General features: G+C 38.5%; 1 protein-coding gene across 5 annotated transcripts in view; it reads right to left on the bottom strand.

Annotated features, from left to right (window-relative positions):
• Positions 1–22,661, bottom strand: part of PALLD (palladin, cytoskeletal associated protein) — a 524,810-nt gene that overhangs the window by 374,620 nt on the left and 127,529 nt on the right. The window contains exon 1 of one of the 5 annotated variants that reach the window (XM_039326462.1): positions 11,157–11,438. The exons of the other annotated variants lie outside the window; for them this stretch is intronic. The gene's annotated coding sequence lies outside the window, so the exon portion shown is untranslated. Of the gene's footprint in view, positions 1–11,156; positions 11,439–22,661 lie in introns of those variants that run through there. 5 annotated transcript variants of the gene reach the window in all.

Below are 22,661 nucleotides of genomic sequence, written 5' to 3'. Positions count from 1 at the left end.
GCTTGCTTACTTGTTGGAGGGTCTGTCTTTCTGGTAGAGCGTAGCTCATTCCCTGGTAGGTTGGGATGGCTGGTGTTCGAGACTCTCCTCTGTGGTCAGGTCTGGTGGTGGTTCCTTGGGACGCTGCCTCCTGTTGGCGCAGCAGGAATTCTAGTGTGGCTCGAACTCTTTCAATCTCGTCCCTGACCAATGGCTGGTTCTGCTGTAGGGCCGTTGATGCTGTAGGTGTAACCATCCGGTTGCCATCAAGGGTATGGTTTGGTGGGTTCGATGGGGTAGCAGTAGTGAGCAGATCTTATGGCAGTGCCCGCTGCGTAGTCATTGCTGCTGCTGTGGGACCCAACCGGTTGCCATCAAGGGCGTGGTTCAGTGGGTTCAGTGGAGCAGCAACGGTGGGAAGATCTCGTGGCACTGCCCACTGTGTAGCCATTGCTGTTGCTGGTGGACCCATCTGGTTGTCATCAAGGGTGTGGTTCAGAGGGTTCAATGGGGTGGCAACGATGGGGAGATCTCGTGACCTAGGTATCGTGACATCAACTCTGTGGCTGACCGCCGCATCTGGTCGTTGAGATTCCTCTGTTCGTCTACTCGGTCTTGGGGGGCTTGTGGCTGGCTGTGGCGCTCTCACATGTGCATTCTGGAATGAGCTTTGGTTGTCCACATAGGCCTGTACATGGCTACGACGCTCTTCATTTTCCAGTTGCTCCCTATTTGGCAAGAAAGTGATGTGCTGGAGTATTTTCTGAAGGCCTTTTGCTCTTGCCACTTTGTCTGCCACATCTCGCTGGCTTCGTATGAACTCAATCTCATCTTGAGTGATCTTTCTTTTGGCCTTCCTTATATCTGCTTCGGCTTCCGCGTCAGCCTCTGCTTCAGCTTCTCTTTTAGCTGCATCAGCTTCTCTTTTGACTGCTTCAGCATCTGCATCAGCCTTTCTTTTAGCTGCATCAGCTTTCTTTTGACTGCTTCAGCATCTGCATCAGCCTTTCTTTTAGCTGCATCAGCTTCTCTTTTGACTGCTTCAGCCTTCCTTTTAGCGGCCTCAGCCTTTCTTCTGGCCTTCAATCGAGCTTTCTCTATTTCCATCGCTTCCAATTCCTTCTTCTTCAGCTGCTCCTCTTGTACCACGCGAAAGACTGCTTCGGCAGCGTTAGCATCAATGATTGCTTGCTCGGTTTGTGAGATTCAGGAGGTTCGGCTGTGACGAGAAGATGCTTTCGAATGGCAGGAGGCGCCTGTGACACGCGATTGTTGGGACACGCTGGAATATGCCTTGAACATGTGGTGAAAAGATGAGGCCTTTCCAGACACATGGGATGGAGCCACATGCGATTGTTGGGATGGTGCATGTGAATGGCGGGAAACTTCGGACTCGGCTCTGTCGACCGGTCTGTCTCTCTGGTGAGGCTTGGACTGTGGGGAACCCTGTGAGCTCTCTAGAAGCTTCTTACATTCCTTGTTTAGTAGCTTGAGGCTTTGCATCTCGCTAGCGACTCTTGAGTCTCTTAATTGTTCCTAAATGTCCTTGAGTTGCCGTTCGGAGTCCATCCATTGCACATAGGCGTCTTCCTTATCTCCTTCCACTGCATGTGCATGTTCTGGGGAGAGTTCCTCCTTCTGTTCATGGTAGAGTTGGTATAATCTCTCCCAGCATCTTTCATGGCGCTTGTGGATGGTGTCCCATTTCTCCATCAGATGTGAGTGTATGGCTTCTGTGGGCTTTCTTTGTTGTCTCAGATCATAGTGACTCTGAGAGGTCTTTGGCTTCACTGAGGCTTGAGCTACAGCCTCTGCGTGCAGGTCAAGATTGGTTGTTGGCAGCATTTCTCCTTGGCCAGCTGGTTGGTATATCTCAACTAGGCTGGTTGATTGAACCCCTTCTGCTAGACCAGTGGGACACTCTGCCATGGCTAGGGTAGGTTCAGTGTTCTTCTCAGCTATTTTGAAACGAATTTGAAGAACTTCTCTCTTTGACCATTAGGGGTCGTAGATCAGCTTCAGAGGTGCTGTCTGTGGGTGGAGATGCCACTGGGTGTGTTCTCCTGCGTTTGTGGGTACTTCAGTGCAGTTCACCCCTTCACCACTAGGGGTTGCTTGCTGCGGGTCAGCTACCAGGGTGTTCTTCCTTCGAGGTTCACCCTTTGTCCACTAGAGGGATGGCTTTGGGCGCGATTAAAGGCTTCGTGTAGTTCCTCCTTTAACCACTAGGGGGCATCTGAAGAAAGGCCAGCCAAATTCTTCCTATTACCACATTACTGCTAGTGGCCACTGAGAGAATGTAGAGGTACAAACTCCCACCTGGCAACCATTAAGTTGCAGGCTGGAACCCTGGGTCACCAGCTTGTGATAATAAGCAAGGACAATTGGCTTCACTTTCTTCTGCTTAATTTCTCTCAAACTGGAACAACTTGGTCTTCAGCTTGAGTGAATGAGTACTTTTGGTAAGATCACTCTGTGCCCCTCTACCAAGCTACCAAGTTGGTAGCTTGGGATAAATTTAAGTAGCTTGCACTTTAACTAACAGATTCACCCTGCGTAGTTAGTGATGCGTGCAGTGAAGTACCTTCTTTCCCTCTGGGGGATGCTCTTAACGTGGCTTGGTATGAGCCTGCTATGTGCTGAATTTAATTGTCAGTTGTTGTAACTCAGCATTTAGATTCCAAAGGGCAAAAAATCGCATAAGGTGTCATGAATAGATTGACCACCAGGGGGTGCTACTGCAATGCTATTGGGGTTGGTTCTGCCCCTGAAACCAGATGTCTTCTTATTCCATTAACACTGGCTGAAATTCCAAGCATTCCTAAGGGAGGGGGGAGCTTAGCCTTTCCACCTTGCTGTGGCTGGGAAAAGAGGTTAATTGCTTTACTTAGTGACTTGTTGCTAGGGCAAGTGGACTAAGAAAACAGCATTCGGTTGAAAGTTAATTGCCCTTTTATAGCCCTCGAAGGGGCCCCTTGCTGCTCTCTTTTGGTGTTAGAAATCAGACTTTACATGAAAAAAATAAGAGTGTAGATTTTTCCTTTTCTACTTAGTAAGGTAAACATCACAATATCTCTTTGATTTAAACATTAGCTTGTAACCAGATCCAAAGGCAATTTAAAAACAGACACAAGGCACTTTATAACTTTTACTTTTCTTCAAAACGTGGGTTAGCATGCAAAGTTTGACTGGTAATGAATCCTTGCCAGTGGAGGCTGTCAATATGCGGGTAAACTTTGTCATGCAGTGGCTACTTGCAAAGTTAACAGTGAATTAGCAAAACAATGCATCTGAATCACACTTTCTTTGAAACACTGTTTGCCTTTACAAAGCTAATATGAACTCTGAGCATTCATTTACTTGCAAGAGAATCTTTACTTCCTTAAGGGCTGATGTAGAGAAAAGCTAATAAGTTTACTTTTCTGCCTTCAAACTGTTGCAGAGACCAGAGGAGAATTAATCTTATCAATTTACTGTTCTGTTCCAGACAGAACACATTGCTTTGAGAGATAACTTGATAGAAATGATTTCATAGCAAATATTTATTGTCCAGGAATTCTAAGCAGAGACTTACTATGCTGTAGATGCTTCTGGTTTTTCATATCTTTTTCATTCCTATAGGTAAATTGATATTGAATTTTCCCCTCTTCTTCTGATAATCATCACATGTTGGCAAAGGATCTCCAATGTTGGCTAGGAGACATGAGGCTGGATGAACAAAGGATTCCCATCTGGCTTGTGTCCAGGAAGTCTCCCAATGACCAATGACCTTTTGAGACTCCTCCCACTGACCCATCAACATACCTAGCATTTAACCCAATAACTGCCAGATATTCTAACATACTGATACATGCTCTCTAGTTAGGGTTACAAAGAGCTATACGAGGTCTAGAACAACTGCCCTGAAAAAATGTTTTCAATTGAAGGTCTTCTTCTTCAGCAATAATTTCCTTTTCTTTACATGCAAGTATCCATCTATCTGAATATGGACTAATAAAAGCATTATTAAGTCATCATCCTTATATACGCAGTATGCTTCAACAAATGATAAAATACACTTCATTTACTTTTCTTATCGATACAAACTATGTTACTTATAGAAAAAATCTAAACCACTGGGCTTTTAAAATACTTTTCAAAAGCCATACTATCCCATTTATAATGTAAACATGGAAGTAATTATAATGAATATGTGCAGTGACTTATCTGCTCCAATTCTCCCTCTATTCTCAAACATACACTAATAAAATATATTCAGAAGTGACATGCCTATGTTCTTGTCACAATCTTATAAAACTTAAATTAGAAATGTAGTTCTTATTCTACAGAATATAAACAAAGTTCATCCTTATTTGAGAACTAGAAACAAAAGAAATATATTAATCAAACTTAGGACAAAGGTTTAGAGGAACCATGATTAATACACATATTTTAAAAGTCACAAGGGTAAAAAAATGGATAAAATTAATAATTCATTCTCCAGTTAAGTTATAAATTTTCCATCTGGACATCCAATAACATTTTATAAATAATGACTCCCAACAATTTTATGGTGACCATCATAATGTGACTCTAGTATTATAATGGTTATAATCTTCTTGGAAGGTAAGACAAATGTGTCCTACTCTCTGTTCTACAATAGACATTATACATAGTACATAAAAATATGTAAAGACAGGATAACTAGGGTTCTGCCAAGTTTTATTTTGTATTGACTGGGCAATGCAATTTAATCTCTTAGAAGATAGTTAAAACTGCTAACAAATAGAATCTACAATAGCAGTTCAAAACATAGCCAGAGGCCACTCACCACCTTTCAGGATGAACACAATTGTTTAATCGGTTCTCAGACAAGTGTATCAGACCATCAACTCCAATCCTCTCCAAATTTTTTTTTTCCCATCTCTTTCTATCCTATTCCTGACCAGTGTCAGACTTTCAAGGTAGACCATACAGAAAACAGGACTAAATTAGTTAATTCTACATCACTATTACAGAATCTACAAGTCTGAAAATACAATTCTCCCCTGCCATTCCTTTTTACAGCCCAAAAATACTAGAAAGGGTCTTCCTCTGAGTCTCCTGTTGTATTCATATTCTGCTGAAATCTTATATCTAACCCAGTGGTTATCAACCTTCCTAATGCCGCAACCCTTTAATACAGTTCATGTTGTGGTGACCCCCAACCCCCCATCCAGCTGGCCGGGGAGGGGGGGGCAGGAAGGCCGCTCCGCCGGCTCCGCCCAGCCTGGTTGGAGAAGCACCATTCCTCTCCCTCTTTCTCTCCTCTCTTTTTCTTTCTCTCTTTCCTCTTTCTCTTTTCTCTCTTTCCTCTCTCTTTCTCTTTCCTCTCTCTTTCCTCTCTTTCTCTTTCCTCTCTCTCTCTTCTCTTTCTCTTTCCTCTCTCTTCTCTCTCTCCCTCTTTCCTAGCTCTTTCCCTCTTTCCTCTTTTTCTCTTTCCTCTCCCCGTTTCTCTTTCCTCTCTCTCTTTCCTCCCTTTTTCTCTTTTTCTCTCTTTCCTCTTTCTCTTTCTCTCTCTCTTTCTCTCTCTCTTTCTCTCTCTCTCTTATGGCAGTATCGTTGGGGGTCCCCGCCACCCCTGGCCTGGCCTCCACCGCGTCCTCAGCCACAGGTTGAGAACCGCTGATCTAACCCTTCATCCCTGACTGTATCTCATTGCCCTATCTCTCAAGGTTGTTTTAACTCTTGAAATGTGTTTGTTATTGAATTGATAAGGAGAACCATCCTCTCTTTCTTAAAAGCTAAGACAATGGTTTTATATGATAAGCAAAATTAGGGATGAATTTCCAGTAGAAGTTAGCAAAGCCCATAAAACACTGCAAGTCTTTCACGTCAGGAAAGGGATGTGCCTCTACTGAAATAGAACAGATTGTACCTCTTCTGGATCCATCTATGTCTTCTGTTGCAATTCTGTATACCAAATAGTCTAATTGAGGAAGGTCAAATGTACATTTTTCAAGTTTAGCAAAAAGCTTGTTCTCTTATAATTTTTGCAATATATTTTTTTACATGGGTGACATGTAAGAACATATCTATGAAATAAACCATGATGTCTTGTCCAGTAAAACCTGTTCCTTTTCAATAACATTTTAAATATAGTCCATCTATAGAGGCAAGCAACCTTAATTTCTGGGTCCATTGACCCATATCTTCTGAAAAAAAAACCTATCCAAGGAATTAAAAACAATGTATTTTAAACATCCTAGCCAAATATGTATTAAAATATGCCATACCAGAGACATGTGGTCTCAATAAGGAAAAAAATTAACACAAAAAATAGTATTCTGTAAAATGTCTGTTCCTTATTCCTTAAAATATCATTTCTAGCTAGTTCTGACCACAAAAAGCCATTTGGTGTTTAAGTCTTTTAAACACTGGAATGTGCTTGAATCAACAGTTCCATGCTAGAATGGATTTTGGGGGCAACTTCCACTTCCCCAGAGTTAAGAATACCTTAAAGGTTAAAACTTTGAAGGCAGAAAATGACATCATGGTTCATTCACCCCAGAGTGGAAAGAATCTGAACTGTTGTAAAGTCATCACAAGATACCACAAACCACAGCTGTTGAATACTGCTCAGACTGAACAATTTTTTAAATTGAAATAGATACCACAATTATTTGGCAAATACACTGAACGATGTCATTAACCAAAGATGGTTTTATATTTCTAAACCCAGCTATATATAAAACAGTCAAATGATGAACATGGGCCCTAACCACTTCATTAAAAAAAGATGAGATAAACTCATATTACATAGATGCTTTTTAAAAAAGTTGTGCTCTTCAAATTATGTCCTACACATGTAACATGTATATATACTTTCAAGTAATAATTGATAATGATACTGCCAAACATTGTGAGCTTCTTGACAATAGCAAGGAAAGATGGATCAAAGATGACAGAGTACAGCTGATTTACCCAACAATCCTTGGAGTTTTAGAATTAGTTACAAATCAAAGATAGTTCTGTGGCATATTTTCCTACTTTTGCTAATTTTGAATTGTAGTATCACTTCCAGGTCAAATGAGCGTACTAAATTGTGCCAGGTGGCATATCATTTCTCCCAGACATCCCCAAACCAGTGCACCACTCTTAGAGTGGTGGATTATATTTCTTTTCATTCCCAGACAGCATGATGAAAGGCTAGGTTAGCCTGTAAGATTATAACTTGGACCAAAACCCAAAAAAGTCTCAATCTTACAGCCAAGTTGCTAATGTTTTCTCAAGATTATATGAATAGTTTTAGTCAAAAAATTCATCTAAAAGTTTACTTAATATTAGTCCCAATACATGCACAAATACTTTTAACATTAACTTAACCTTTACTTGTATATAGTTAAGCCAAGCATTTAGACCAGTGGTTCTCAACCTGTGGGTCACGACCCCTTTGGGGGTCGAATGACCCTTTCACGGGTTGCCTAAGACCATCGGAAAAGACATATTTCCAATGGTCTTAGGTATCGATTGGCGTGGCTTGAGCCCAATTTTTGAAAAGCACTCAAATCAAAGGTGGCAACATCACAAAAGCAAAGGCGGCAGGGGGGAGAGGAAGAGTCAGCGAGCCCCAGCCAGTGAGTAAGCCGAGCCAGCCAGCCAGCCAGCCAGGCTGAAAAGAAAGAGGTGGGGCCTCCCGAACCCTGACTTTTTTCCCCTCCCCTCCTTTCCTTTGCAACTTGCAAAGAAAAGGGACCCCCAGACTGAAGCCCGGGAAGGCTGGAGAGCTTTGCGCAGGATCCCAATTCCCCTTTCCTCCACCACCAGCACCGCCACCAGACCAGCCAGCTGCTGGGGAGAATTTCCCTTTTTTCCTCCTTCCCTCTCCCTCTTTTTTTAGTGCAAAAAAAAAAAAAAGAGGTCCTAGTCTCTTTTTTTTCTTTTTTTCCCCTCTTCTCGGCTTTTTAAAAATAACAGCCAGGGGATCTTCAAGCCAATAGTTGTTGCTGGGGCATTTAAAAAAAAAAAAAGTCCTTCCCAGGCAGGGAATTTTTCTGTGCTTCTTTGGCTTTTCTGAGCCAGGGGAGGGGAGAGATGATTGGGGGGGGGTCCTAGGAAGAAGGGAAAGACCCACCAGAGAGGTTCAGCTGCTTTTCTGCTCAAGCAGCCAGCAAGGAAAAAGCCCCAGAGGGTCAGGTGTCCGGGTTTTTCAATCCCTTATTAAATAGCCAAAGGCTTGGCTGTTCAATAGTTTGCTCAAACTTTTTAACCTCCCGGATTTATTACCTTCAAATATCAACAAATAAATGGCATATTAAAAAAAAGAAAGAAGTAAATCATAGGAAGAGCCCGTTTAGGAACGCAAGAGAAATAATATTCAAGAGGAGAAGATCGGATGAATTTGATGCCCTTTAACAGAAGGTAGGGGAGAAAAGTTGGAGAGCGGCTTGTTTTATTCGCTCAAAATGCTTTTCAAAGGCTCCAAAGAAAGAAGGAAAAAAAAGAAGAGAGATTTAGAGGCCTAGGACGGCTTTGCAGAAAGAAAATCTGATCACCTATATGCCATCGCCCTTAGTTACACATCTATAGGAAGCAGACAGAAGGTGCAGATTTGGTGATTTTGACTGACAGCTCCTCGCATTGTTGGACAGCTTTAATAGAATTTATCCCGGGCCCCTCCAATATGCAAAAGAGGGGAGGGGGGTTGTCAAAAGAAGGCAGCATACCCAGACATCTGCCATATTCAGACAGTGAGATCCCCTTCGTTTTTTCCAGTGCTCTCCCTGCCTTACTTTTTCTGCAGAGAAAAACCAAGCCTACTTTTTTTAGAAAATAGTTTCTTTCCATCAGGAAGAGAATGTAAAATGAGAAAAAGATCTCACGAGTTTCAGGAAAAACCCTTTGGAGAGGTCTGAGGGTTTAAGATTGGGAGGCTTTTGTTGAAATTCCCTTTCCACCCCCACCCCCCCAGCCAAATCTATCCACCTGGAGACCTATACCTAAGGCAGAATCTCTATCCTTGAGGATTCCCTGGTAAAAACTTTCTTTCACATTAACCCAGTTGGTCTCCATCCGGGACAGGATCCTGCTGACTCTATTTGTGTTATTTGCTAAAGTTATTGGCCATTATTTTAGGCTTTGGTTTTTTTTCTTTTGCAGGGAGGGGATTAGATGCAGTGCAAAGTCAGCCCCCTCCCCTGCTTTAGTTTACTGCTGGATGCATTAAACCAGTGGTTCTCAAAATTTCATTTATTTGTAATTAGAAATAAATATTTCACAATATATAATTACATATTGTTTTTGTGATTAATCACTATGCTTTAATTATGTTCAATTTGTAACAATGAAAATACATCCTGCATACCAGATATTTACATTACGATTCATAACAGTAGCAAAATTACAGTTATGAAGTAGCAACTAAAATAATTTTATGGTTGGGGGTCACCATAATATGAGGAACTGTATTAAAGGGTCGCGGCATTAGGAAGGTTGAGAACCACTGATTTAGACAATTTAACTTTACTTAACAAGTGGTTAGTACCTGCTCCCAGATATGTAAGTCATATTATTGTAAAGTATGAAATGCAGTGTTAATATACTCTGATGTAAGGGGAATCTCTCTAACAGTTCAATGTATATTCAGAGAGAGAAAAAATGTTTTTTCTATTAATAAGGACATTTTCCAGCTCTTTACCTTATCTCAGTTTGGTTTCTTTTATGTAGGGTATATGGCAAGAAATGATGATTTTGAGTTCTTACTAAAGTTTATCTTGAGAGACTATTTTATCATTTAATATATTTCTATATTTTCTTGATTTCAGGAACTCACAAGGACAACTGAAATCTGTTAAGGGGTCCTAGACATCTCATGAGTTCCATAGACAAGGAGGCATTTGCATGTATCTCACCTTTGTAAATGGTTCAGTTTTACATTTTAGTTGATCACATTTTTCCTATAACTTGTGCCAGAAGGAAGTTTTTCGGTTGAACTGTGCTGAATTTTGCACATTTGTTCATTTTCAATTTGTTACACTGTCCAATGATACAATAGCACACATATATTTGACAGTCTGCAAAGTATCAACTTATGAGAGATCTTTCATGGTGCCAAGGTTATTCAGGTAATGTGTCACATTGGTCCTTTCTAATTCTAAGAAAGCCATTCTGGAATTCTAAGTATATTTACAGCAATATGTGTCCTAACTTGTAATTAAACATTCATACAGTAAGGCTTACAACCTAGAAAAGATTCTTTGTGATCATAAACAATTGTCATTAGAACCTGAAGAACAGCAATATATTTCTAGCACCAAACCTACAGCTCTGGATATGAAAATATGCTAAAATAATGTTGAACATTGTACTAGAAGGAAGAGCACAATACCACAAAACACCATTCTAATTTTAGCTCTGAAGAATCTTTGGTCCCAGTCTTCAGTTCCATCTAAGCAAATTCTCTTTTATAAATAGACTAAACAACAGCATGCAAGATGGGAGGCTTTTTTAGTATAAAGATGACATAAAGTAACCATTGTACAAAAAAACAAACTGAAACTTTAAGCTCAAGCTCAAGCACATCTGAAAAAAAATGTATAATTCTCATTAGCAAACAGCTAATTAGATTAATGGAATGCATGCACCTTAATAGAAATCAGAAGACAGTCATTAAGAAAACTTAATATTAAGATTAAATTTATCGTGAAGAAAACTGTCTTAAGGGAAATTCTTCTTTCACAGATGTAGCTTAATTATTAACCCAGGACAGACAACTTTGTTGCTAAAGGTAGCTCCTAATGCTCATTTCATATAACAAATACATTCTATAAACACACCTCTGCTAGTGGTTTTTCCTGCATAATTGAAAGCAGTCCATGAACAATAGTTTTATTGACTGTGAGACCACATAAATGACACCAGTTCTATAGTTCCAGTTCTATAGTTCTGCTACACACCCTCATTTTTCCTTTATATTTTATAAGCAGAATGTTAAGACTTAGCAATTTCAAGAAAAAAAAAAAATCAAGCAGACCTGGAACTGTCTCCCATAAAAATAAGTGGAAATTTAAAAATGGCACAGTACAGCTAGACTTTTCTTACTTGGTAGCGCAAGTCTGCAGTCCCTTTTAAGTAAATGCCTCACGTGAGTTCTCTACCCCTGCATCTTTAAGCCATCACTTTGCTCAGTCTTTGGATACAGTATAACTGGTGGGACTTACCACAGTGATGAGAAAATGCCCCCTTGAACCTCTTTCTTCGACAGCTGTCTATCTACAACTCGCTGTCTCCCGGCTATTCGTGTTCCTCTAAATTCAGCCTACTTTGCAGACTGAGGAAGAGGGGAACCACCGACAGCAGAGCAGCTACTTCCACGGAGCAGCAGCAAACGAAAGCAACCGCTCGCCGGCCAAGAATCCGGCCCGAGAACAAAGGCTGCTCGCAGCGAGGAAGGCAAACCGAAGTCCTCTGGCGGACGGTCAGCTTGTCGGTCTCTTTATTGCTCCGTAGGAGCAACGGGCGTTTGCGTGTGCGCACTCGTAAAGTAGGCAGAAGCTGAGGGTGGGAAGGCCAGGGTGTGTGTCCAGGCGGAATGTGGAAGATGTCCAAAAATAACACACCAGAGTAAACCACCAACGCGCTCTGCCTCCTTTTACCCCGTCCTCTCCTCGGCGGCGATGCAGAGGAACGTGCTTTGTCTCTTTCCTCGGGGGCTGCTTTGGGAACTTTCAGGAAAGATCGTGGGGGGGGGGAGAGTAGGAAATGCCACAGATGCTTATCGGGAGGGGGGAAATTCTGCTAACTCCATTCTACCCACCATGGGGCAGGTGCTCCAACCTATAATATTCAAATCGGAGTATCAGGGCCCCCGAATCTTACAGGGGAAGTTGGGAAAAGGAAGTGTTCAGGGTCAATTAACACTCAATTACTACTTTATCCTGACCCGGGCGTCTACCCGCCTGCCTCTTCTCCCCAGCGCAGTAGAGTTCGAACGTTTCTTTTGTCACCTGATTATCATCACTCTCCCAGTTATTACCTTTTCCCGCCGCTTGGGATTTCTTGCAACTATATTAAATGAATACACACCAGCCTAGTTCTTTTTCACCTTTTCAATTCCCTCAATGAAGAAAAGTGGCCTTCTTTAATGTGCTTTAAAGGCAGATGGTGCAAAAGATGACATTTGAACAAATGACTGTATAAGGCTGGTTCTGAGCATTGTGATCAATGGGTTTTACTCTTGCGACTTGGCTACCAGTCACTTATCTCTGGCTCCCAAGCTAGTTGTATGGGTACAACTGGCTGTACTATATCAATATAACAGACATCAGGTCCACCGTGCAGGTGCTGCCATTCTGTTGGAGGGAGGGGGAGGAAAGTGTCTAGCATCCCTTGCATGCTTTCACTTTTGCTGTAACTGCTTGCTAATTAGGAAGAAGGACTTTTTTTTTGAAAAGAAACAGACTTGTCAGGGAGGTTGGGTTTGGGGGGGGAATTAAATAAGTGCTTTGCACTTTCTGCAGGACCTTCAGATTCCGCCTGACTTTTCTGCATCTCTCAATAAATGTTATTTTGGACCTCTGGTCCTGCTCAGCAGTGTAACAGTCGAGGGGTTCGGGACTCCATGCCCCTCGGCTGACTTTCTTCCTGTTAGGGGACCCTAATGGGTCAGAAGCCACCCTAAAGAGGCGGCAAAGAAGAAAGTAAGTCCCGGGGACCTCGGAGAGATGGTGATCGACCTGATTGGTCCAGGGGAAGTCTTCCAGAAACCAACAGGAGAAAGGCTAGCCTAACTTCAGAGTCTAGCCCAAGTTGCAAGCAACTGAAGTCAAAAGCACCATTTTAAGCTGATTGTAAACAGCACGTTTGAATCTGGGTAAGAACATTGATTTTCTCTATCCTACTTATCAACTTTCCTGAAGGAGAAAAAAAAAATCCCAAGAAACAAAAAAACTCCAAAAGTGAAGGAGGGGGATTTTTGCCCCACCCTTTTACTAACGGAAGCAGCAAATTAAACCTTTTATAGAGGACCAAAATGAAATGAAATGACTATAAAACCTAAAGTTGGATAAGTTTGAAGTTACTGAATGGTAATTTTAAAGGCAATTTGTTCATTTTGAAAATTTGAAAAATAAAAATAAAGTGCTGACATCTAGTGGTGGATGAAGATTATGATAGCTATGGCTTTCATGCAGGACTTAGCAAAATCTGGAAAAAACTAATCTCTATTTGTGACCCTCAAAGCTCTAACAATAGAGAACAGCTGTGACAAAAAAAGAAAACAATCTGGGCTGCAGACAAAGTGAGATTTACAAACTTCAGGGAACAAAAAAAAAATTTTTTTAACTTTATGGATTATAAGGATCTATTTAACTCTGACCCTAAAGCTATTTGCAGAGAAAAGAAAATTTGGATTCTTTGTCATCATGGAAAACCAGAGATTTATAGAAAGAACCTATCAAGAAAAAATAAATACTTTTCTAGAGGAGACATATGATATGTTGCAACTATTTCAAATAACAATGATTTCAAAACACAAAGAAATCCAAAATAACTTTGAAAATATAAACCAATTCATCTCCAATTTAACTTTACAACAACAACCAAAAAAAACTCCCCAGGAAACAACAACAGAGAAGGAACAGATAAAACAGACAACTGAATATAAATTTGAGGATAGAGACTTAAAGATGGAACCTAACAAAACAAAGAAGTGCAAAACCAAAGTGGAAAAAATTACAAGAAATACTGGATTTGGAAAAGACAACTTATACTTTAACACCACAAAACAAATTTGAGGATAAGAAAAAAAGATTGGACAAAATGGACTGCAGACATGTCAGGAAAAACACTAGAACTGGAGAGACAAAAAATGATAAGAGAAGCAGAAAGAAAAAGAAAGAAAAAGATTTTCAACAAAAATGAATGAGCAAATGCCTGTCACAAAGATATTGTACTTGACTTACCTTTTATATCTACAGTAACACCTACAAGAATAAGGAAAGATTGGGGCTTTGGGTGGCTGTGCCATGCTGATGGCAGCTTTTTGACAGCCGTCCGTCACAGGGAAGTGTAAAAGCCGGCAAGACAGCGTAGATCAGCTGTTTTGCGGCTTGAAACCTTCCTCCCGGGCGAAGGGAGGAAGGTGAGCCTTCTCCCGGATAGAAGTAGAGCCTTACCAATCTCCCAGAGATTTTTTCTTGGGAGATGAAGAGTGAGAGCTCCTTCGGAGTCTGGGTGTGCTCCGCTTCCTTGGACGCCTTTGTTCTCCGGCGGGAGAACAAAGCTAGATGCTGCCACCACTGCTGCTGCTTAAATGGAAACTGTAAGTTAATTTAAAAGCAGATGGAGCGGTCAGGAGGACAAAACTTGGATGATTTTATTTTAAACTTAACTCATGTGAGAATTAACATCTTCTGCTATTACTTTAACAAACTGTCGGAGTGAAGAAATATGGCGGAGGAGTCCTGCTTCTTTGTTACTTTCTTTGTTTGAGAACTTTCACTTTCTACTTTCCATTTACTAATTTCAGCTGGCAACAAAGTTTCAACAACGCAATAGATTTGGTTTATTTAAAGAAAACTCTTCTTTTTTAAAGGGGAAATTGCTTTTTCTTCTCCTTTATTCCTATTTTATTATTTTTTCTTCTTTTTTTCTTTTCTTTTTTTCCGTTTTAAAAAATGGCTTTGAAACATCCTGGACCTTTTTCTCTTCCTAAAACTTCAATTTCTTCTCCAGTAACTCAGACTGTACAACAACCTAAACCTAAACCTTTCCCACCTTCTCCTCCACCTCAGGCAATTACACTTAAGGATTTACAAGATGCTTTGGATAAGACTGTACAAAAAACAGCAGAGCTCTTGGCGCAAAAAAATAATGAGTTGAGGGAAGATATTGTGTTTGCACTCCAAGGGCTTGCTAGTCTTGTAGAAAAGATTGATGACCGTGTGGATGAGGTGGCTGGTAATGTTGAAATATTACAAGACAGAGTTGAAAAAATAGAAGATAATGTGGATGTTGCACAGAATGAAATTATAATGTCACAATATAGAGAAATGGAGTATGCTTTGAGAATAAGAGGCTTGAAGGAAAATGTTCAGGAGAATTTGAAAGAAGAAATTGCAGCAGAACTGGCTTCTATTTTTGGAATGTGATCCTGAAGGAATGTTGAGAGATATAGAAAAGATCTTCAGAATCAATTCATGGGTTGCAAAACAGAGAAAATTACCAAGAGATGTGGTTGTTTATTTTGCTAGAAGATCACTTCGTAATGAAATTATACAGGCTTTCTATAAGCAAAGTTTCAGATTGCAGTTCAAGATGTGATAATTTTAAAGGAAATACCTTCAAAAATTCTTAGAAAAAGAAAAGACTTTGCTTTTTTGGCTGAAGAACTTAAGAAACAACAAATTCAATTTAGATGGGATATACCTGTGGGGATAGTGGTGACCTATGTTGGCACACGATATCGTCTTAATACAATTTCAAAAGCAAGAAATTTCTATGTTACTGTTTTAAAAGGAGGTCTACCACCATCTCCAAGATCAAAAAAGGATGAGAGCAAGGCAGAAGCACAGCTGGCTGTAGGTCTAATGCCATCTTTGGGAGAAGAATTATTGGTTGAATCTATGCAACAGAGTTTGAAAATACGGGAAGACCCAAGGGAACAGAGAATTACACGTGCTGCTGATAAACGTAGAGAAAGAGAACAACAACAACAACAAAAGGTAGATGATGGAGTTTCATCACAGTCTACTTCGGAGCCAGTGGGAGGAGCAAGGCCAAAGAGGTCATCGACTGCAAATTTAGAGGTTTTGTTCCAAAGGCTTCAACCTGCCAAGAATGGCAAAGCTTCTAACCTGAAATCTTAATGGCCTTAATTCACCACAGAAAAGAAAGAAAGTTTTTCATTATTTGAAACAACACAGAAATGATATTATTTGTTTACAAGAGACTCATATTATTTCTAAAGATCAAAAATACTTGTTTAACCCCTGGCTGGGGGTACACTTCATAGCTCCTGCTTTGCAGAAAAAAGGAGGTGTAGTTATTTATGTGAGAAAGGAGCTTTCATTGAAACTAATTGATTTTGATCCACAAGGCAGATATGTCATTATTGATTTATTAATAAATGATAAGAGAACTCTTCTTGTTGGATTATATGCTCCCAATCAACAACAAAAATATTTCTACAAGATGATTCACCAGAAATTAATTTCTTTGGATTACAAGTCAGTTATTATGATGGGAGATTGGAATGGTGTTTTAGATTCAAGTAAAGATAAGAAGGGTTCTTCTAAAGTGTCTAATCATGCAAGACTTCCTAAAGCTTTTTTTGATTTTTAAAGGATGATTTGGAACTTAGAGACATTTGGAGAGAACAGAACATTCAGGAAAAAGATTTTACCTTTTTTTCAGATAGGCACAAATCTTATTCTAGAATTGACTTTTTTTAGTTAATTTTTTGCTTGGAACATGAATAAGGGTACCTCGATGCCAATGGTATGGGATTCTAGTAAAGCATATATGAGAGGGATTTTGATTTCTATGAATAATGCTCATAGACGTAAACAGATTCAAAAACATAAAGAGTTGGAAGATGAGATTAAATGTAAGGAAAAGATTTTAATATCAAACCCAATGGATAATAACTTAAAGGTTTCTATAACTCTGCTTAAGGAGCAATTTAATATGTTAATAGCAGATCAGATGGCAATTAATTTGAGGTATATGAAACATAATACATTTTGTAATGCAAATAAACCTGGTAGATGGTTGGCTTATCAATTACGCAAGAAACAGAAATCAAGGACTATAGATAAAATAATTTATAAAGGTAAATTATTTTGAGAAGTGCCTTGTTGCGTGTCTGGAAAAAGTATTACTATAGGTTAAATTATAAAATTCCAGTTTGGGGGGTTCCAGGACACGTGATAGAGGGAGTATCTAGGGGAGTAAATTTGAATAAGATTTCTTATAAGGAAATACTTAGTTTGGTTGGGCAGCATTGGCAATTAAAGCCTTTAACTGAGTTGAAGCAAGAAAATATTGTATATTCTTGGTTTTATTATAATCAATTGTTATTGAGGTGGAATATAGATAAAAAGGTTGGTATTTAGAGGATGTGAATTTGGTAAAACAGATTAAAGATCAAAGTCGATTTCATATAAAAAGAATTTATAATGCTTTAATAGAATTGGACGCTGAAACGGAGTTAGTTAAAGATTGTATGATTAAATGGGCACAAAATATCCAATTTTACTGGATACATGGGAGACAATTTGGGTTAGAAATGTAAAATTTAGTCAAGCACAAAATTTAAGAGAAAATTTTTATAAAATGTTTTATAGATGACATTTGGATCCCCAAAAGTTGTCCCGCGTGTATCCGAAATTACAGCCCAAATGTTGGAGATGTGGAAATTTAGATGCAACTTATTTTCATATTTGGTGGACTTGTAAAGATATTAAAGCTTTTTGAATTAAGATTTGGTGGAATATTCAAAAGATTTTTAGGAAAAAGATAAAGTTTACTCCGCAATTATTTTTGTTGGGTATTATTGTAGATTTGGATGTTAAAGAAACTAATTTGATGTTGAACTTCATAACTGCTGCAAGATTATTGGTGGGGCAATATTGGAAGAAAAACTTATTGCCTACTTTGGAAGAATGGATACTTAAAGTGTCTAATTTAGCAGAAATGGCGAAAATCTCCACCTATTTGAAGGATCATTCACAAGAAAGATATATTTTGGTTTGGAGAAGATGGATTGATTATATTCAGAAGAAGTATGAAACTGAAAAGTATTATCTTGCTTTTGAATAGATTTTAGATAATTATTAATAGTATTAATGGTATTATTTTTGTCTTAATTTGTTAATATTTGTTTTGAGAAGGAGTTAAAGTGTATTATGGTTTTGATTGATAGTTTAGTTGGTTTATGTTAGCTAGACTATGTTTGTTTATTTGTTACCCTGTAATCAGCTCTGGGAAGTGGGGGAGGGGGGAGGGGATGGGTGGGTTTATATTATAATTTGTAAAACATTTAATAAAAAAAAAGAAACAGAAATCAAGGACTATAGATAAAATAATTTATAAAGGTAAAGAAGTGTATCAACAAAATTTGATTAAAAAGACTTTTTTACATTTTTATTCAAAGTTATATGCTAGTGAAACTATACAAATTTCAGACATAGAAAAATATTTACAGGAAGCACATTTTCCTAGACTTACGATTGACCAATGTGATGGGATTAATGGTTTAATTACTTCTGAAGAGATTATTTCTGCAATTAAACAATTGAAGGTTGGCAAGACTCCAGGTACTGATGGACTAACAGCAATTTATTATAAGATGCTATCTGAAGAAATGATAGAACCATTAAAGGAACTTTTCAATGATATTTTGTTGGGAGCAGAGCTACCTCCATCTTGGAGAAGGGCTTTTATATCATTGATTCCAAAGGAAGACCAGGATCTGTCCCAACCTAGAAATTATAGGCCTATATCTCTTTTAAATACAGATTATAAGATTTTTGCAAAGATACTGGCAAATAGATTAATGCAGGTTTTGAAACAATTGATTCATACTGACCAATCTGGATTTATAATGGGAAGATATATGAAATATAATGTAAGACAAATTGTTAATTTAATAGAGTATTTGGATAAAAACAACCAAATCCCTGCTGCTTTAATATTTATAGATGCTGAGAAAGCTTTTGATCAATTAGATTGGAACTTTTTATTGAAAGTCGTAGAGAAAATGAACTTCGGAGACAAATTTTTGTGTGCTCTCAAGGCCATATATCAGCAACAATCGGCACAAATTATAATTAATGGGGGATTAACAGATGTATTTAAAATAGAAAAAGGTACGCGACAGGGTTGTCCCTTATCCCCCTTGCTATTTGTATTAACAATGGAGATTTTACTTATTAAAATTCGAGATTCACCTAGATTAAAAGGAATAAAAATAAGTAAGATTGATTATAGGCTGAGAGCTTTTGCTGATGATTTGGTTGTGACGTTATCCCACCCAACAGATTCGGTCAGAGACTTGGTTGAAATTTTAACGCAGTATGGGCAGGTCTCTGGTTTTAAGGTGAATAAGAATAAAACTAAAATATTATTGAAAAATATGTCTATGAAGGGAAAAGATATTATAGCTGAAGCAACAGGTTATGAAATAGTTAATAAGGTTAAGTATTTAGGAGTATATATCACAACATCTAATGGAAAAATGTATAAGAATAATTATGAACACCTATGGGTAAAAGTACAAAAAGATTTAAATGATTGGCAAAAATTACAACGATCGTTGCTGGGGAGAATTTCAGTAGTAAAGATGAATGTTCTACCAAAGTTTCTTTTTTTGTTTCAGATGATACCTATTTTAAAAAAAGGATGCTAATTTGGATGAGTGGCAGAAGGGTATCAATAAATTTATCTGGGGTGGGAAGAAATCAAGGGTAAAGTTTAAGATTTTACAAGACACTCGAGAAAGAGGTGGACTTAAAGCACCTAATTTGAAATTATATTATGATGCAGCCACTTTAACTTTAGTAAGTGATTGGCTTAATTTAACAAATAAAAATATTCTTGCTCTTGAAGGTTGGGATTTATTATATGGTTGGCATGCATATTTAATTTTAGATAAGAAAGTAGATCTGGTTTTTAAGTCACACATTTTAAGAAATGCTTTACTTCGAGTCTGGAAGAAGTATTATTATAAATTAAATTATAAAATACCCATTTGGGGGATTCCTGGACAAGCAATTCAGGGGGTTTCTAAGGGGGTGAATTTTGATAATATTTCGTATAAAGAATTACTTATTTGGTCGGGTACTGTTTGGCAACTAAAGTCTTCAGATTTGTTAAGGCAAGAAAATATTTTACAATCATGGTTTCAATATTTGCAAATAGTGGAGAGGTGGACCTTAGATAAGAAAGTGGGAATTACTTTAGCAGATGAAAATTTGGTAATTCAGATTAAAGATAGGAAATATGCTCATATTAAAAGAATTTACAATGAGTTAATAAAATTGGATTCGGAAACAGAGTTAGTAAAAGATTGTATGATTAAATGGGCCCAGAATATTCAGGAACCGATTTTATTGGATTTATTGGAGTTAATTTGGATTAGAAATGTTAAATTTACGCAGGCTCAAAATTTGAGGGAAAATTTTTATAAAATGTTTTATAGATGGCATCTGGATCCTAAAAAGTTGTCTTGTATGTACCCGAACCTGCAACCTAAATGTTGGAGATGTGGTTGCTTGGATGCAACTTATTTTCATGTTTGGTGGACCTGTAAAAATATTAAAGCCTTTTGGATTATGATTTGGTGGAACATTCAAAAGGTTTTTAAAAGGAAGATTAAGTTTACTCCCCAATTATTTCTTTTGGGTATTTTTGTGGATTTTGATGCTAAAGAAACTATTTTAATGTTGAATTTAATAACAGCAGCAAGATTATTGGTGGGTCAATATTGGAAGAAAGACTCTCTGCCTTCTTTAGAAGAATGGGTATTTAAGGTTTCTAATTTAGCAGAAATGGCTAAAATTTCTGCTTATTTAAAGGATCATTCACAAGAGAGATATGTTATTGTATGGAGAAGATGGATAGAATATGTTCAGAAGAAATATGGAACTACAAAGTTTCATTTATTTTATGAGTAATGGATTTGTTTATAAAATTATGATGTTAAAGTTTGAAGAGAGTTAAGGGTTAATATGATTTTGGTTATTGTATAATTAGTAAACTTAAGTAGATTATGTTTAATATGTTTGTATAACCCTGTACTTGGCTCTGGGAAGTGGGGGGGAAGGGGGTGGGGGGAAGATGGATTGGAGGTTAAATAGGTCGGATAAATAGAAATAGTTTTATTGTATATAATATTGATGTTTCAGTTTGGAGAGAGGAATTGCTCGGGCATTTCCCCTGGACTGCATCCGGAGTGAGAAGATAGGAGGAAGGGGAGAAGTAAGTAGGAAGGTTGAGGAGAAGGAGGAGAGGGGGAAAATGAGGAAGAAGAGGGAAAGAGGGAAGTGAGAGAAGAGGTTAGAGGGTGGATGCAGTTTGGGGGGAAATGGGTGAGCAATACCGAAAGTTGTGTGTATAAACTTATTCTATTCTTTATCTGAAGTACTCTTTATGAATGTAATGAAAATTTGAAAATAAAAATTTTTTTACAAAAAAAAAAAAGAATAAGGAAAGATTCTTTGACTCAGCAGAACATATTGATTAAGAAAGATACTGGGCAAAAAAAAGGCTAAAGTGAAAATTAAGAAAATAGGGCAGAAAAGAAACACCTGTTTGAATATGGTTAAAGAAATAGAAAAATTTTGGATGTGAATTTGACTTTAAGAGGGAAGAGCCCCTCAGGTAACATAGTACTTTCTTTTTCTTCTTTTTTTATTTCTTGATATGAGTAATATAAAAGAGTTGGAATGGCTTATATCAGTGGTGGAGAACCTATGGTACGCATGGGCACGCACACCATCGCCCTAGCCCCACCTACCCCTGGCGGCCCCCTCCTCACCTGCAGCCCCCCGGAGAAGAATTGCCCCTGGGTGCGGCCCCACAGAGTAGTGCAGCCAAGGACATGGCATCCAGGCAGTGGGGACAAGACTCCACCCTTGACTTCCGGTGGCGACGGCCGCACTGATAGCGGCTTTTTTCAGCCATCCACCCTGGGATGTGTCAAAGCTAGCTGAGACAACGAGCAACAGCTGTCTCGCCACTTGGAACCTCTCTCCCCGGGTGAAGGGTAGGAGGTTAGCTTTCCTCAGATAGTGGTAGAGCTCCCTGAGCTTTCTTTTTGGTGGTCGGAGGGTGAGAGCTCCCATGGAGTCTGAGGTGTCCTCCACATTCCAGGATGCCTTTGCCCTGATTTTTATCCAGGGCAAAGCTAGACGCTGCTTCCACATCTGCGCTTAAAATGAATTTGTGAGTAAAATTTAAAGCAGACAGAGCTGACCAGGAGAGATTAAAATGGTGATTATTTCGAGACTTTAACTCTGGAAAAGAATTTATCTTTTCCTCTTTTTTTCAATTAAGAGTGGTGAAAAATGGTGCTGAGATATTGATTCTTTGAGTGAAAGGACTGGAACTTCTATTTGAAACAATGTAACAGATTTTGTATTTATATAAAATGCAAGAATCTTCTTTTTTCATTTAAGGGGGCTTTTGTCTTTTTTCCTCCCCCCTTTTTTGGTATTTGTTGATTTTATAAGATTTTAGTAGACTTTTTAACGTGGTCTTAAAAATAAAATGGCTTCGAAGAGTCTCGGAGCTTTTATTGTTTCTAAAGCCTCGATCTTCCCGGTAATGCAGACAGCTCAGCAAGCTAAGTTTAAGTTACCACCACCTTCTCCATCGTTACCAGCATCTATACTTAAAGATTTACAGGAGGCCTTGGGAAATAAGGGAAGACAGATTAAAGAAGAGATGGAGGAATTTCTTGAAAATAAAATTAGGGAACTGAGAGAGGATATTGCGTCTGCGTTTCAAAAGTTTGTTGGTCATATAGATTGACTGGATGATTGTATTGATTGTTCTGTTCCAGATAGAACACATTGCTTTGAGTTCAATCTAAAACAGACAGATCACTCGATAGAAATGATTTTATAACAAATATTTATTGTCCAGGAATTCTAAGCAGAGACTTACTATGCTGTAGATCAGTGGTTCTCAACCTGTGGGTCGGGACCCCATTTAGGGTCGAA

This window comes from Crotalus tigris, unplaced genomic scaffold (assembly GCF_016545835.1).
Source record: "Crotalus tigris isolate CLP2741 ecotype Arizona unplaced genomic scaffold, ASM1654583v1 scf7180000024341.3516292, whole genome shotgun sequence".
NCBI lineage: Eukaryota > Metazoa > Chordata > Lepidosauria > Squamata > Viperidae > Crotalus > Crotalus tigris.
This window is presented reverse-complemented; position numbering and strand designations above follow the sequence as displayed.